The 17,730-nt window shown below is 46.0% G+C and overlaps 1 protein-coding gene and 1 pseudogene across 4 annotated transcripts in view; both read left to right on the plus strand.

Moving 5' to 3' along the window:
- LOC309801960 (vasculin-like protein 1) overlaps positions 1–3,964 on the plus strand; it is a 43,047-nt pseudogene extending 39,083 nt beyond the window's left edge. Inside the window, exon 2 of the transcript XR_014296157.1 lies at positions 2,197–3,964. The product of XR_014296157.1 is annotated as a vasculin-like protein 1 (transcript). The remainder of the gene's footprint in view (positions 1–2,196) is intronic.
- The window catches only part of FAM81A (family with sequence similarity 81 member A), a 129,162-nt gene that overhangs the window by 39,039 nt on the left and 72,393 nt on the right, over positions 1–17,730 (plus strand). Inside the window, exon 1 of one of the 3 annotated variants that reach the window (XM_082617104.1) lies at positions 8,923–9,010. The exons of the other annotated variants lie outside the window; for them this stretch is intronic. The gene's annotated coding sequence lies outside the window, so the exon portion shown is untranslated. Of the gene's footprint in view, positions 1–8,922; positions 9,011–17,730 lie in introns of those variants that run through there. 3 annotated transcript variants of the gene reach the window in all.

Here is a 17,730-nt window from a genome sequence, read left to right on the forward strand (position 1 = left end):
TTTCTTCTTGCGGTATGCGGGCCTCTCACTGTTGTGGCCTCTCCCGTTGTGGAGCACAGGCTCTGGATGCGCAGGCTCTCAGTGGCCATGGCTCACGGGCACAGCCGCTCCGCGGCATGTGGGATCTTCCCGGACCAGGGCACGAACCCGTGTCCCCTGCATCGGCAGGCAGACTCTCGACCACTGCGCCACCAGGGAAGCCCAGCCTCTATATTCTTTATCTGTGTATTCATCCTTTCTAGTGCCATAAAGCTTTGGGACCTGGACAAGCCATAGCATTGTCTCTAAGCCTCAGTTTTACTCACAGATTTTTGCAAGGAATAAATTAAATACTATAGGTAAAGCATTTAGCCCAGGGCCTGACACATAAACACTGGCTATTATAGCATCAGGGCCAGGGCCCAGGTGAGGTAAGGCACATAAGTGCAAAATTTAAGGGGGTGCCCAGAAAACTCAGTAATGAAAATAAATAATATTTTAATGCAATACTTTAAAAATTGAAATTAGTGCCAAAAATCCATGAAGAACAAACTATCAAAAATTTCAATAAGGACAGTACTGATAGTCCTGATTTTTCCTTTGCTTCACTTCACTGTGGCTTGGAATGGCACAGTATAATGTATCATGTATGTTGTGTGTATTGTTATTTAGTGGGTATTGTCATTTCTTTTTTGTTGTTGAACAGAAGTGAAAGTTGTCTCTTAATTCTCGTACCTGTGAGGATCACTGTCCAATAATGTACTACTTGGCAGAGAAGCTAAAACAAGAGTGTCAGCTTATGTGGGGCTCCATTGCCTAAACTGTGGTGTCCTGACTGGTTAATACATGGTAAATAAACATGATTGTTTTCTCAGCTATACTGAACTGAGCTATTGTGGCATGAAACTTCAGAAGAGCTTAAAGACTATACAGTATATATATATATATATATATTTTTTGGCCTATTTTCTGAAATTGCTGGAAGGAACATTTTTTCCAAAATCACTGTGCAGCAGTCTTAACAGCGCATGCACGTGAAGGAAGGAGGGAGCCAAAGTGATAGATTCCCGTGGACTTTAAAATGATTGAATAATGATGGAAATGGATGCAAAGTGACTTCTCTACTGAAGCAGAAGATTCTTATTACCTTCCATTAACTCAGTTTAGTCTTAAGAAAGGGGCAGAGCGAGTGAAATACAGAAAACTGAAGAGAAGAAAACCTCACTTTGGAACTTTCCCCATGACTGTTCCTTAAGCCCTATCTTTCTACTTGTTTTGATTTTGCTGTGAATTTATAAATAGTGAAGACCAAAGAAATAGAAGAAACATTTGAGAGCTTTATACCAAGAAATTTGCCTTGAGAGCTGCTCTTCTTTTGAGGGAAAAGCATATCAAGTTCCTGTCTGATTTTTTTTTTAAACAAGGTTTCTCATGTCCTTAGATTTTGAAGGATAAGTCAAATATAAATAATTACCTGCACGCTATTTTTAGCAGCTGTGTAAGAATAATGAGATTTATAAATTAAGGGCTTTGTCATGTGGATGTTTTGTTACTAGAGTTGACTGCTCAGAAGATCTTTTATAGCTCTTCAGTGTTTTATTTTTGATCTATCACTTCAATGACATTATTTGCCCAAACAAAAGTCCATCTGTCTTTCTAAGCTATGACCTTTTTATGAACAGTGTTTGCATTCAATGTGCAAAGGTCCATGTGTTATCTATTTAAGCAACATCGTAGGGCCATCACTCAAGGAAAGTGAATGAGGTGAACATTAATATAGCTCTTTCCCCTTTCCCCTATTTTTTTTTTTTTTGGTACGCGGGCCTCTCACTGTTGCGGCCTCTCCCGTTGTGGAGCACAGGCTCCGGACGCGCAGGCTCAGCGGCCATGGCTCACGGGCCCAGCCGCTCCGTGGCATGTGGGATCTTCCCAGACCGGGGCATGAACCCGTGTCCCCTGCATCGGCAGGCAGACTCTCAACCACTGCGCCACCAGGGAAGCCCTCCCCTATTTTTTAAATGTAACAAATACTTTTTATGTTCCCCTCCCCCTTCCCTTTTCCCCTTTCCCCTTTTGGAAACATGTCAGGATCTAGATAGTTTAAGATGAGCAATTGAGGGGACTGAGAAATTGATCCACACAGAGCCTGGCTTCTTTGTGTTTCATCATAAGGTGTGCTGCTGGCCAGCCTAATTTTAAGTACTCTTTTAACAACAGAACTTCGTGGAAATCCAGCTGGCAGACTCAAGGAGTTCAGGAAACGGGACCACAGAGGTTACACTCTGGGATCCTGGCCATGAGGTTGGATGCCTCACCTTGTTGAAAAGAGACACTGGACCTAAATGGTGCAGCATGACTTTGTTCCTGCTTGGCTAAATTTCTCAACACCACAGCCAGCTAAGTCACCTACAGCCATCTTTGAAAAACACGGAGAGCACCTACCCTGAGGAGATGGTAGACTTGAAGTAAGCCGTCGTTGACATAATTCCTCTGATGGCTTTTTTAACAATGGACCTCTACGAACGACAGGAGATTCCTGACACCAGCCCTCCCTATTCCGCCACGATTCCGTGGACTCTGGTGTCTCTAAGGGAGCATATGCTGGAATCACAGGGAACCTATCTGGTTGGCATGGCTCTTCCCGAGGTCACGATGGCATGAGCCAGCATTGTGGGGTGGCACAGGGAACCATCGCAACTGGAATGGCAGCTTCCACTCCCGGAAAGGCTGTGCCTTTCAGGGAAAGCCAGCTACAGAGATTAGGGAAGAGAAGAAAGATGATAAGGTGGGAGAGTTGCAGTTTGAAGAAGACGACTTTCCTTCTTTGAATCCAGAAGCTGGCAAACAGAATCAGCCATGCAGACCTATTGGGACCCCCTTCTGGAGTGTGGGAAAACCCACCTAGTGCCAAGCAGCCCTCCAAAATGCTAGTCATCAAAAAAGTTTCCAAAGAAGATCCTGCTGCTGCCTTCTCTGCTGCATTCACCTCACCAGGATCTCACCATGCAAACGGAAACAAATTGTCAACTATGGTTCCAAGTGTCTATAAGAACCTGGTTCCTCAGCCTGTACCACCTCCATCCAAGCCCAGTGCGTGGAAAGCTAACAGAATGGAACACAAATCAGGATCCCTTGCCTCTAGCCGGGAGTCTGCTTTTACCAGTCCAATCTCTGTTACCAAACCAGTAGTGCTGGCTGGTGGTATAGTTTTAAGCTCCCCCAAAGAGAGTCCCCGCCAGCACCACTCCTCCAGTTGAGATCAGCTCCTCTCGTCTGACCAAGCTGACCTGCCGAACTACTGACAGGAAGAGCGAGTTCCTGAAGACTCTGAAGGATGACCGGAATGGAGACTTCTCAGAGAGCAGAGACTGAGAAGCTGGAGGATTCAGGACAACAGCACACCTGAACCAAAAGAAAATGGAGAGGAAGGCTGTCATCAGAAGGGTCTTGCTCTCCCCGTAGAAGACGAAGGGGAGGTCCTCTCTCACTCTTTGGAAGCAGAGCACAGGTTATTGAAAGCAATGGGATGGCAGGAGTGTCCTGAAAATGATGAGAATTGCCTTCCCCTCTCAGAGGATGAGCTCAGAGAGTTCCACAAGAAGACAGAGGAGCTGAGAAGAAATGGCTTTGGGAAGAATGGCTTCTCGCAGAGCCAGAGTTCTAGCCTGTTCTCCCCTTGGAGAAACACTTGTAAAACAGAGTTTGAGGACTCAGACGACACGGAAACAAGTAGCAGTGAAACATCTGATGACGATGCCTGGAAGTAGGCATATAAATGCTTACTGTTAAATCTGACCCAGTAAACTCAGCTTGTGTGTTTAGGGGTTATACAGAAGAAATCGTTCTTTCCCTTTTCTCTTTCTTATGTTGTTGTTAAATACTTCATGCACAAGGGAAATAATCATATCCCAAAGAGAGAGCGAGCGATTGGCTGGTTTAGCTTTTGTTGTTGTTCTTCCCTGTTATCCGCTTAATAGAACTTTGTGTGGTGGGAAAGATTTTTAAAACACACACACAGGGCTTCCCTGGTGGCGCAGTGGTTGAGAGTCCGCCTTCTTGCAGGGGACAAGATGCAGGGGACACGGGTTCGTGCCCCAGTCCGGGAAGATCCCACATGCCGCGGAGCGGCTGGGCCCGTGAGCCATGGCCTCTGAGCCTGCGCGTCCAGAGCCTGTGCTCCGCAACGGGAGAGGCCACAACAGTGAGAGGCTCGCGTACCACAAAACAAACAAACAAACACACACACACATACACACAGTATATATGGGGCGCGATGCACAGGTGGGAGCTGGCAGGGCAGAGAGGAGGAGACATGGGTCTGCAGCAGCAGCTTCTACTACCAGCCCTTGGGGTACTCACCCCTGCGCTCAAGCAATCACTGTCAATGACAAAGTGACTATTGAAGTTATAACTGTATTAAATTAATGCTAATAATTTGGATATTTTATTTTATTTCTGGCTGCTCGGGTAACATTAGCCCTTAACCCAGCATATATGGTTTTTTCACTTTTTTTTTTTCTTTCTGGGTACAGCTGTAAAATATTTGGATATAGGAAATGTTGTGTTATTCTTGCAGCCTTGATATTCAGGGTGGATTGTAAAATATACATTTCTGTGAGATCTCAAAGATTAAGATTATTTTGATAACATTATTTACAGATTTAAAAGATGTGGTTATCACAAGTCTGTTGAGGGGGGAAATTACTGCATAAAATAACTAACTTGGAATAAATATTTTGCATCAGTTTGAAAAAAAAATCAATCTGCAATGGAATTTTCTATAGTGCTCCCTCCTCTTGCCAATGAAATGGGATTTGGATGAATCAGTTTAATTATAAGGTTATTCTAGAACTTCTGGCCATAAACTCTTTGGATAAATCCTCCTTTATTCCAGATTTCACTCTCTAGTGAGTAGTATTATGTTAAGGCTCAGTTGTTTGCTGTTTCAACACAACCCAGGCTGCCTTTGCCCTGCTATGTACACCAGCAATTACCTAAGTTAAGACATAGATAACACCTCCTAAGTTAACACTACTACACTACTAGGAAGAGTCTTCCAATATTTTATGCTTCCCTGCTGGTTGTGCCCTACTTATAATTAAAAAACCCTTGTGAGATGGATAGATACCAACAAATTCATAAGCAAAACATAATATTTGAATTAGCCAACACATGAAGGGAAGTTATTAGCAAAAACAGATAAGTCAATTACAGTTTACTCAAAACATGTGAAACATCCATTATTTTTACATATAAAAGAGAAAAACAAGGGATTTCCTTAATTCTAAGATGTTACTATTATCAACAAAGAAAACCACCAAAGAAAAGTCATAAAGAATAACACATATTTTATTAACTGATTATTAAGAGAATAATGTCCCACAGTCTGAACCCCACCTTTGTTCAATGTAAGATTTCTTATTTGATGAAAGATTTTTTAAAAGGAAATGGATATGGTGATGATGAAATTAGGGACAGAATTTAGATTGAGTTAGTCAGTGCAAAATGATGTATTGTGCTTTCCGTTTCTTCATGACTCCAACGGCACATATAAATGCAAAGCGTATTTTCTCCTATCTTGAAAATGTTCACTTAGCACTAAAAACCTCTCTGTTGACCTTATTTCTCACCTTCCCTGCACTACCAAACTTCTCTAAAGAGTGACCCACACCTCCTCCTGCATTTCTCTGGCAGCCAGTCTTTTCTTAACCCACAGCAGTCCAATAACTCAAAAATACCCATGAAGGTCACCAGTGACCTTCTATTCACTAAATTTTCTTGACTTCTGTGGGACTTGTCACCAAGTTGTCACCAAACTTTCCACCTGGAGCTTCTCTGACGTTGTCCCTAACATCTCTGATTCTTCCTCGTTGTTCCCTTTGTGGGAACCCTCTTCCTCTTTCTGGTTCCTATATATGACCATTGCTTGTGGGTCAATCTTTTAACACCTTATTATTGGTGAAGAACACTGTGTGACACACCTCACAATGGATCTTGACACCCCACTGAGTAACAAGCCTTAGTTAGAGATAAAGTGCTAACCACCCTGCAGGGCTCACCACATTCTTGGTCTACCTGCTTTCCAGCCTTTTTACAAATACCACTTTTGACCTATACAGTCCCTTGACCTTTCCCTAGATGAGCCTGCTCACTGGGCTCATAGAAGCCTCACATATCATATCTTCGTGACTTTTGGTGGTGCTGAGACACAGGTAGGACCAGAACTCAGCTGTGGGAATTCACTGGCGGTCCAGTACACGCTTCCATTGCAGGGGGCATGGGTTCGATCCATGGTCAGGAAAATAAGATCCCACGAGCAGTGTGGTGCAGCCAAGCAACAACAACAAACAAACAAACAAACAAACCCCCTCAGCTGTGCCATAAATCACTTAAAAAAATTTTCCACCGCATCTAGCAAAATACTCTGCACTAGTTATTTGTATTTAATAACTGGTTGCTGAATAGTATGACAACCATCAGGTTTATAAAATTGCTCTCTTTGATGAAACTTTTTTTGTTAATCTGTGCCAGTATTAAATAATTTGTGATCCATCATAGCTTTTAAATTAAAGTAATGCAAAAAAAATCCATTTCCTGTAATGAGTCACAATCAAACAATTCTGGAAAAACAGATAGTTCTTTGAAATTTATCCTACAGAAATAGTTTGAGTTGGAAAAAAATTAAGGTAGGCTTAAATCATTGTGCACTGTGTCTCCTCAGGATTCAAAACATGTCACCTGAACAGGGGGGAAGAAAAGGTCAGAAGTGGGAAGTCGTGGCTCTACTATACTATGAGACTTCAGGATTCCTGTTGAGGAATTCAGAGTTTGCAAGAGCTACAATTATTTGTCTTCTTACTAATGAATCTTTTAAAATTTTAGATTCTATTTATGCTAATTGATATGATTTTTTAAAAGGAAATTAAAGTCAGCCAGAATGAAATGGTGTATATACGTAGCAAGGGCCCTCATTTACCAGGTCCTCTTCTTCTCTACCCTTGAGAGTGATGGAGTCTTGTGGCAATTACAGCATAAAGTTATGCTTTGAAGGCCAGCAGAAGTACAGGAGGGAGTTTCCTCTGTTTTACAAATGCTCTACTCTGAGGATTATAAGGATTGCTGGCATTCTCCTAGGAAGCCAGGAATGGGTGCCCTGCAGCTCTGAATCAAGGGGGAGTGGCAGAATGGAGCTGGGACCAGGGGAGAGAGTGGAATAGTAAGGGTGGGGGTTGGAAGAAATGAGGCAGAGGGGACTTTCATGTGCCCATCTGAGATGCACACCTTACACTCTGGAAGGCAACCCAATGGGGACAGGCAAGAAACATTTTGAACCTTTCTTGGGACACTTGATGGTGGGCTCTGGGTTTGAATGAGTACTTTCCCGTAAGACCTGCACGTCTTTCCAGACATAGCAGAGAGTTATGTATGTTTCAAATATATTTTCAGTGAGAGAAAGTCAGTGGGAAACTGAGCGATACTGTTATCAGGATGACATAGGATTCAATTCCATATACACTTACTGAGTGTATATCATGTGCCAGGCAGTGGGAATCAAAGGGAAAAAAGGAAAGAATAATCACTGAGCTAAAGGGATGCTCCTAGGTCAGATCTCCACACCACAGTTCTCAAGGTCATGCACTCTTCTTATCACAATGTCAGTTTCATGATGTCTGTGGTTATTTGATTGATGTGTTTCCGGCTGTAAGCTCTATGAGAGCAGAGATTCGTGTCTCTTTTTCTTTTTCACCATTGTGTGTGCACAGTTTCTAGAATTTGACAAGCATCCAATAAGCATTGTTCACTGAATGTTATGGATGCATTAGCCCTCTGTGGGGATATTATCCCGTTTTATAGGTATGGAAACAGAATATCCAAGACCACATAGAAGTAACTGCTGGAGAGAGGACTCCAGAACAACTCAGCCTGACTCCACAGCCCAGGGTCTTTCTACCAAGTTCCCCCTTTCCCTGGGTTGGAGAGGCTGTGGCTGGTGGAGGAGACGGATAGGAACACCCTTCCTGGGTAAATACTAGCGACACGAAAGAGGTATGAACTGGAGGTGGGCGTAGGTGGGGGTCCCCAACTCTGCTTAAATCCCGCCCACAGAGAGGAAGCAAATTTCTGAGTGGATCGGCGTGTGCATCCTGCTCAGAATGCACATTGAGAGGAAGGTGCAAAGAGTTAGGACGCCCTAGGAGGCGGGTGAGGCAGAAGGGAGGAGGAAGGGATGTGAAGAAGAGGGGTGGTAGCAGTTCTTTCTTTCTTGCGTCGTGCCTGCTGCCATGAGACCGGATCCTTGGTCCCAGTGGCCGGTGTCAAGGTGATTCATTAGATGACACTTGGCCGCCTCGAGGGTTAGTTAGTTCCACTGCACAGGTGGGGCGTCAACGCACAAGCTGTTTCCCAGACGGTGGCCTCATAAAATAACTTCTCCTCGATTTGGAAGGGGGTGGGGGTAGATAATAACGCTTTCTGTGGGAAAGAGGTTTGGTAAATAACTGATGTTAGGGCTCTGAAGAGAATTACAGGGCAGGCACCATGGCTATTATCTTAATCAGGCACCATTTCAACACCCCTCTCTTCAAGTCAACCAGCCCTACAAGAGGACTTATTTTCCAATAAGCGAAATCCCCGCCCGCCGACTCCGAGCGGCTGGGCTGCGAGCTGGGTGGCAAACAGCAGCGGGAGGAGAGGCTATTTTGGGTGTGGGAAAGCGGAGGGAGGAGGGGCGGCGCCGCGGGGCTGGGCGCGGGCGCGGGGAAAGCCTCCAGCTCGGGCTGCCACGGCAACCGCGTCCAGGCAACGCGCCCGGAAGCCGCTCGGGCGGCGCGCGGCGGCTCGCGCCCCCCGGGAGCCGCGAACCCGGCCGGGCCGCGCGCCGGGCCAGGCGGCAAGCGCGCGCTGATTGGACGGCGCTCCCCGCGGCGCGGGCCCGCAGCCGGGCGCCTAGCACAGCCAGCGCGAGCGGCCGCCGCACCCAGCCGCGCCTGCGAGGACATGGGCAGCCGCGGCGCGCCCGCCCCCCTCGCCGGTGAGTGCCGCGCCCCAGGCCCCCGCCCTGCCGTCTCCCGTCGCCCGAGGCGGGAGCTCCCCGGGCCAGCCGGTGACCTTGGGGCGGCCGCCGGGGGGCCGGGCTCGGGGGAGAGAGAGCTGAGCGTAGCCCATGTGACCTGCTGCCGGCCGGAGGGTTTAACTGCATGCTGACGCGAAGGGATGAAGTTGGGCACCGAGCGCGACTGGCGTTGCATTTTTGCGGGGGCCGGGGGAGGTTGCATGCTAGCAAGCCAGCAGAAGCCCCGAGGGACTGTTTGGGGGAGCTGGGGTGGAGCACAGATTGCCAGGGGGCAGTGCCAAGTCAGCCGTCCCGTTACTCAGAGCAGAGTGACCTTGGGCGGGTTCACCTCTTTGCCCCCTCCCCACCCCTTTCTCATCTTTATAAGGAGGGGCTCGGGTTCTTTGAAGTTCCAGGGTGCTGTTGTGGCGTCTTACGGTGAGCTGAGAAGGGGCCCCCAAGTACTGCAGGTACAGGACATACGAGACTTAGCCTTGTTTCTTCTACCAGGGGTTTCCATTAATTGGCTCTCAAAGTGGTAAGATATGTTACCGTTCTGTGAAAGATTATGGAGAGAAAGCAGTGGCTGATCAGAGAGTGGCTTCTCCTGATGCCCAGGTTAAAGCCTCTTGAGTGCTCCAAAGTCATGCACAAAACCAGGGTTAAGACTCCTGAGTTCTTTCCTGTAGTTAATCTAATAGGAAACTTTGTATTTGAACAGGTAGAATCAAAACCCAATAGTGGCAGGCAGCAGCAAATGAAGTGAGTCATTTCTTCAATATGCACGAGGTTGTGTGTGTGCGCGCGCGTGCGTGTGTGCCTGGCTGCGCTCACGCCCTCATCTTAAAGTCTGTGTATGTCAGTGTTAGAAATTATTTCATAGGAGTAAGCAGATTTGAACCTACAGAAGTGCAGCTCTCTCAGAAGCAGGGGCGAACATTTGTAGCTTGCTCTTTAAATGAGTTGGGTTTGTGAAAGTAAATATGTTCTTTACTGAGAAACATCCCTAGCATTTACCCATTGGGGGATGTGGGGGGCGGGTGAGGGTAGCAGTGCTCCTGAGACTCAGTCATCTGTGTCACCTCTTCTGTTCTTAACATTGGCTGGGGCCCCTTTCTGTATTCTCAGTTCATAAATTTCCCTCCTTCTGGGAGAGCGAAGGGAGGGAATGCCCTGTCCCTCTCACAGGTTTGGGGTTGCCCCATCTGTCTTTCTGCTCCAAAGCAAACCTTGATATTCTTTCCAGTCTGATTTCATCTGTATGAAAATGTGGGTTGGGAAGACAGATTTTTCAATGTTAATGAATAAGCTTCTGCAAGCTTGTTTACCCGAAGGTTTAATAATCTTTAATGGTTTACATATTAGAAATCTGATAGCGTTCAGATAGAAAAATCCTTACTGCCCAAGAATCCAGCCACTAAGCCCTACAGACCCTTTAATGAATCACACCTCATTACACTTGGATCCCTTAATAACAAACTGTTCAGCCTCCTGTCCTGCAGGCTGCTAACCTGTGTGTCTCCAACCTGCCTTTCAGTCTCTTGTTTCTTACATCCTGCAGCCACATGCCTTTGTTTTCATTTTGCTGCAGCTGAGTCCATCACCTGTCCCTCCCCTAGCTCCAGAGCCTGAGTGAACAACTTCCCTCAGAACAGCCCTCTCCCATCCCAACCGGTGCAGGGACTGGGCTTCCCCTTTCTTCTCAGTGCTGGCTCCAGACCATTAACCCAGCCCTAACAGAGTCTTCTCGCTATACGTCATGCTGTCTGCTTGTGCCCCATACCCTCCTTCTTATCTTCTGAATCAGTGCTTGCCAAACCTGGTGGCTCCTCAGAATCACCTGGAGCACTTTGAAAAATGCAGCTCTTTAGACTCTCCTAAACATACCACATCAGAATCATCAGGTGGGCAAGACCTAAACATTTTTATTTTAAAAACAAACCCAAAAAGAAGGAAACAGAAGGGGAGGGAAGATGGAGAGGGAAGATGGGGAGGGAAGAGAGGGTTCACCAGATAATTCTGATGTACTCCCAGGTTTGGGAATCACTTCACTTGATGCTACAAAAAAATTAACAAACAAAGAAACAAACATGAACAACTAACTTGGTTCTGTTCTCTACCTTGTCTCTTGCTGGTGACTTGGGCATCACTGTTGAGGCTCTATTAATTCACTGATCTTGAAGTTCATCAAGGTCCTCAACATCAACTTCTATGGCCTTGGTTTCTACTTTACTTCAGCCACTCACTTCTTGAACTTGTTTAGTCATGGGAATTTTTTCCACCTTCAAGATCTGGAACTTGGATGTCAGTTTGCTTCACCAATTCTTTCCCACTTACTGCACCAGACTAACCGTCACTGAAGACTCTGGTCCCTTAATCACTTACTGTTCCAATCCCTTTATGTCTCTGTTTATCTACTTGGAGGGTATACGTTCCAGCCATTTCGGTTTTGTCCAGAATCCCAGAATCCTTTGTCTTAACATGTTGGACTTCTCATATTCCAGTCCTCAATCCAAAATCACCCTCATCATCTGCTTTTCCTTCTCCCAGTTTGCCAAGTTATCCCAGAGACATTTGCACTGGTTCCACTGTAAACTTACGCTAGCTCTAATTTCACCCAGGTCTTACTTTTCTATGACAAAAAAAATCCATCTTTTATGAACTCCCAGCTGCATTCTATTAGAGGTTATGCCAGACTTTTCCATTCCTTAAACTTCCAGTCAGTTTCCTTTCTGGAGACAGCCTTTTTTCATTCACAAGATTAAGGATGTTTACATTGGAGTTTACTGCCTTCTGCTTTCATGTTAGTTCCCACTGTACCCTCCTCACCACCCCAAGCATTCTTTATTACCCATCTTTGTCCTTCTTTATTTCCTTCCTCTGAGGAAGGACATGTCTATCAGTCCCTTACCCAAGATTAACTCACATGTGTTGCACGCTCTGGACTTTTCCCCTTCCTCCTTGCCTCTTTTGGGAACTTGCTCCGTTTGTTATTCCCTTTCTCTAATTTCTTTGGTCCCTCCTTACTCTGCCGCAGCCCTCCCTCCACCCTATATTCAAATCGTCTTCTCGTAATAAAGGAAATGGTGCTAGAGTCCCAGCTCCATCCAAGAGAACTGTCTGCAGTGATGGAACTGTTTTGTATCTGTGCTGTCCAACGTGGTGGTCACTAGCCGTATGGTCACTAGTAGCCATATAGTCACCAGTAGTCAGATGTGACTGCTGAGCACGTGAAAGGTGGCAAGTGTGACCGAGCAACTAAATTTCTGATTTTTGTAAAATTTCAATTAATTTAAATTCAATTGAAATAGTCACCTGGGGCTGATGGCTGCTGGACTGGGCAGCGCAGTTCTGCACCCTGCTCCTCTGTTGAACTGTCCTCAGGTTTCCCGCCTTGGACTGCCCACTTACTCCTTCTGGCCTCAGCCCCACCTTTCTGTTGAGACTGCTGTCGCGTAGGGCTCCAGCAGAGGTGTCCAGGTTGCAGAGCTGAGGCCTGTACTCTGTCTCCCTGCTCCTTGGTCTCTGCCCCGCATCTGCTGCAGGCGGGCACCCTTGTCCCCAGCCTCTCTCTTTCCACATCTCCTTGTCACTGGCTCTTCAGGGGCAACTCAGACCTCAAGTATCTCCTTTCTCTTCCTGACTTCTGAATAGGAGATTCAGTGGGATCCTGTCCTGGGTCTTTTTCTTACCTGGCCTCCTCCCTTCTCCCAGCGTCAACCCCATCTCAGGGCCAACATTAGTCGCTAATGGACAGTTACCTTGTGCCTCACGGGGCACCTCGCTTGTATCATGTCCTTCAATCCTCGCTCCACATCTGTGAGGCAGATAGCCTTATCATTGCTGTTATGGAGTGAAGAAATTGAAGCAGAGAGAAATGAGAATAACTTAAGCAATTGTTACTACTGCTGGTTGTTAAGGAGCGAACTGAGAGAGCAGCCCTGGCAATCTGCCTTCAAGCTCTGCTTTTAACCAGGTTTTACTCAGCCCCCCCAGACGCCTTCAAACCTCCATTTCCAGCTTTCTGAATCCCATTCAGAATTTAATACCCAGAAGCCCAGCTCTTTTGTCTCTAAACAGCTCTTCATCCTAGCTTCCTTAATCTTTTTTCCCGTTAACTTTTTATTTTGAAATAATTCAGATTTACAGAAAAATTGCAAGAATCATTTAAATAATTTCTATATACTTTTCATCCAAATTCTATAAATAATAACTATTCACCACACTTGCTTTTTCTTTCTCACACATTCGCTCTCTTTCTACACACACACGAACGCACACACACACATGCACGCACACACACATACACGTGTTGTGATTTTTTTTTGAACCTTCAGAGTAAGTTATGGACATGATGCCCTTTTACCTCCACCCTCAAATACTTTAGTGTATATTTCCTAAAAAATACAAGGGCATTTTCTTGCATAACAAACATCAAAATCAAAACATTGACATTGATTCTGTACTATTATCCAATCTACAAACCTTATTCAGGTGTCACCAAGAGTCCTAATAATGTTCTTTACAGCGAAAGAAGGAAAAAATCTTAAAGAAAAAAAAAAAAGCCTCTTCCTGGTCCAGGATCCAGGTCCAGGGTCTTGTACTTTGCTAGTTGTCTTGCCGCATTAACTTCCTTTATTCTGGACAGTTCCTCAGTCATTCTTTGTCTTTCATAACCTTGACACGTTGGAAGGGTGAGGCTGGTTATTTTGTAGAATACCCTTTAACTTGGGTTTGTCTGGAGTTTTCTCGGGGTAGGTCCAGGTTATCCATCATCAGGAAAGCATCCCACAGGGGAGAGAGACATCATGTCCCTCTCGGTGCATCTGTCACGATTTTCGTGCTGTCATCATCCTCTCTATGACCTGCTTTTGCTCTCTTGGGTTATTCTGACTTTTCTCCTCTTCACACTCCTACATCCAGTTGGCTGTTGAGTGTTACAGTGCTCCCTGCACAGTCTCTTTCAATTTGTCCCTTTCCATTCCTCCTGTCTCTCCTGTTGTGGGTTCAAGGCCTCCGCGCATGGTCCTGGCAACTGTTCATCATGGCTTCCCAGCAGGAATCCGTGTATGCGGTAATTTTCACTGGTCAGTACTTCCTCTGCTCTGTCCTCCTTCCACCCTTTCTCAAGCTGTCCTGCGTTTACTTGACCCACCCCTTTGAATAGCCCACTCAAATGGCTGCTTCTCAAATGCATTTCCTGCTGGCCCAGTTCAAACTGATCCTGCCCCTTCCTGGAGGCCGTGCCTGGCTTGGCACGTACCAGCCACTTCACTACCACCACTTGGCACGTACCAGCCTCTTCACTCTTGCACGGTGGCTTGTCTCTTCTAGTTCCCTATTGAGTCGAAACTCCTGAGTGCGGGAGCTGTGTCTTATTCAGCACTGCAGAGGCTCAGTGAATATTTGTTGACTGGACTAAACGACTTGATTAAAATCATTAAGCGTATGCGCAGGCTGACCTTAGAGTTGTCTGCTAGCGTGCCGTACGTGGTGGTAGGCGTGAGACCCGTGCTTTACTCTGAGGGTCAGGTAGGTGTTGGTTCAAAATAGGGCCTGTTAGCAAAACGATACGTAATTCAGAAAGGTATTTCCATGTTGTAAGTGGAATAAATGATTTTCCCCCCCATGACATCTTTTTTTTATTTTTTTTTTTTGCGGTATGCGGGCCTCTCACTGTTGTGGCCTCTCCCGTTGCGGAGCACAGGCTCCGGACGCGCAGGCCCAGCGGCCACGGCTCACGGGCCCAGCCGCTCCGCGGCATATGGGATCCTCCCAGACCGGGGCACGAACCCGTGTCCCCTGCATCGGCAGGCGGACTCTCAACCACTGCGCCACCAGGGAGGCCCCCCCCCCATGACATCTTAACTTTGTGTATATGTGTCAAGACAAAGAAAGGGCAGGTTGGATTTTTTTAAAAAAAAGAAGAGAGAGAAACCTAACAGCATATTAAAAAATGGCCCATCTATTTCTTCACACCCCAAGTGAGCAACTGAATGTGTGAGCAGTTTCTCAGGCTCACATCCTCCCTTCGAGCCCTCAGCCACCTGTTCTCTCCTCTCCATTGTCACCCCGACTCTCTCTCTGCTCCCGTCAGCACTGCCGCCGTTCCTCCATGCTCCCTTCACTCTTTCTCCTCTTCCTTATTTCACTCTTTCTGCCTGTTCCTTTCTCTTAATAATTCTTCTATGTTCCTCCTTCTCCCTAGATTGATTATTTTATTTCTTGACTTCTTGGATGTGGTTTCATGTCCCATAGGTGTTTAACCTAAAAGCAGGTGAAAAAAGGATAAAACAATGGCTTTGTACTACTCGGTGGGCTTTTTTTTGATTCCCCCCCTCTCCCCGCCAACGAGGGTCAGTAGATCTTGGTATTATAAAAACGTAGTCATCAGTGATAATAAAATGGTTTCTTTGATTACCTTTCTGCTACAGCAAGAGAGTTACTGGGAACATGCTGATAAACATCAAAAGGGCTGAAGTTTTTAGTCTGTTAAGGCAAAACTGGTGCTTGAGGTCAGCAATCTGACCGCAGGGTGGTGAGTTGTTGAGGTTATTCCTCCTTGAGGGGTGCCTGCACTTGCTGGCTACGGTCAGCCTTTTTTCTCTCCTGAGAATGCTTTTGTGCCAGTGACATCTCTGGACAAAGTAGCTGCCGAAGTGAAGGCAAGAGATGCTGCTGCTCAGCTGAGTGGGGCTGAAATAACAAGCGTGTTTATGTGGGAGAGAATGAGGGGGGTTGCTTTTGAGTTATGGAATTCTTAAAATTGTTTAACCGGGAAGATGTTATTCAGAAACCCCTGGTGCCTTCAGCTTGTTTTTTGTTTATTTCAGATTTCTTTTTTTCCCCCGTTTTTAATTATCTCTAGAAGAGCTCAGGAGGCCTCCCCTGCCCTAAAATAGTTATAATATTAATGTGCTGAACTCAAGTCGTTACTCCAGATAAAAGAGTCTCTTACAGACTCCTGTGTTCGACAGGGAAGTCCAGGCCCCTCCCGCCATGTATGAGGAAAAGGGCAGAGACAGGAGGCTGGATCTTTCTTCCCAGCCCAAATCCTTAGCTTTTCAGCCAAAGACTGGTGTCGGGTATGAACCCAAAAGTCACGACTAGCATTGTGTCCGCGTGAGTATACAAAGTCATGCCTTCCCCTCCTCTGTACTATCCTGGATGCATCGGGGGTGTAGGTAGTTTGGGAGGGAGAGAGTTTACGCAGGTTTTTAATAATACTTTTTCTGTTCTAGCTGGTGCATTCGGCAGATTCCTTTTTTAACATTTGGTAATGTGTCTTCTCTAATGCTAGAAAGAAAAGTTGCCAAATATAGCTGTGGATCATAATAAAACACCCTAAAGGTAATACGAACACACTTCTCGTGTGGGTGCAGGCATGGGTGAGCGCCCGTGCTCACTGCAGGGCAGCCTGAAGCAGAGCTCACGGCTGGAAGGCACCTTGAGTCAGCAATCGATATGTCATTTGGGCAGAGCCAGTCACTAATTAAAATGATGGGCCTTACCAAAGTGGAACGAGCAAATGAACCAATGTTTACGAGCATCTGTGAAGGGGCACTGTGCCCGTCTCGGGGGGGTTACAGATCCACGTGGTGTGTAGTCCCTGCTGCCCCACCACAGCTCAGCTGGGGAGACAGAACCCACGAAAAGTTCAAATTAACAATAGAAGACTTAAATAGCATTTCAAAATAGCTGTTATTAATAGATGGGAACAGAAACCAATCTGTTTTTGCAGGGATTCTCCTAAAAATGTTAGCATCGTTCCAAGCTGTGCAGAGTGGATAAGAGCAACATCGGTGGCCACTCCTTGGGTTCCAGGGGTCCCAATGATTTCAGTCCACTCGTGAATCCATCTGGACCTATCGGAGGCCACATGTATGTTGCAGATTTACAGGATCCCATCAGTTATGCAGCAGTCCCTGCCCTGACTGCAAGGCCACTGTAAATGATTTGAACATTTTGAAGTTCGTTTTCGTGTGGGTCAGAAATACAGCCACGCTTCACCTTTCTACCATCAACAGAATTCCCCTGGTGAATGCACTAGTGTGGAGCAGAAAGGACACAAGTCTTGCAAGGTGGATTGAAGGCCATTTCCACAAAAGCGAATGGAAATACCTGCCTTGGGGCCCTGTTGGTGGCGGGGTGGGGGAAGGACTCACACTCTCCCTGGAGCGGAAGCTGTTTGGAATGCCGTGCTTGCTGGTGGCTCCCGCTGATGGCAGCCCCGAGCCTGATACAAGGGCAATCCAGGGCTCCATGGGGGCTTTGACGAGGGTCCTGGGCTCAAGCCTCATTATGTACCCACTGGGAATGGGTACAGATTAGCAAACTGGGAGTTGTTAAGTCGATACAGAGTTTCAGTTTTGGAAGATGAAAAAGTTCTGGAGATCTGTTGTACCACAATGTGCATGTAGTTAATACTATACTCTAAGCTTAAAAATGTTTAAGGTGGTCAATTTCATGTTATATGTTTTGAACCACGGTAAAACAAAACTTAACAGCACACTTACTTTAACTGAGCCATTGACTCTTTTACACCCAGAATCAGTCGTGTCTCTTTGCTTTTGATAGCTAGAAATGGGCAATTTCTGCATTTTCTGTTTGTTTGTGTGTCTTTTCTCAATGGTTCATTCTTTTATGCAAGAAGTTTTCACTTAAATTTTTGTCTTGAAAATAGCATACTCATTGAAGTA

The sequence above is a fragment of the Mesoplodon mirus genome (assembly GCF_964341445.2).
Source record: "Mesoplodon mirus genome assembly, chromosome: 4".
In the NCBI taxonomy this organism is placed as follows: Eukaryota; Metazoa; Chordata; class Mammalia; order Artiodactyla; family Ziphiidae; genus Mesoplodon; species Mesoplodon mirus.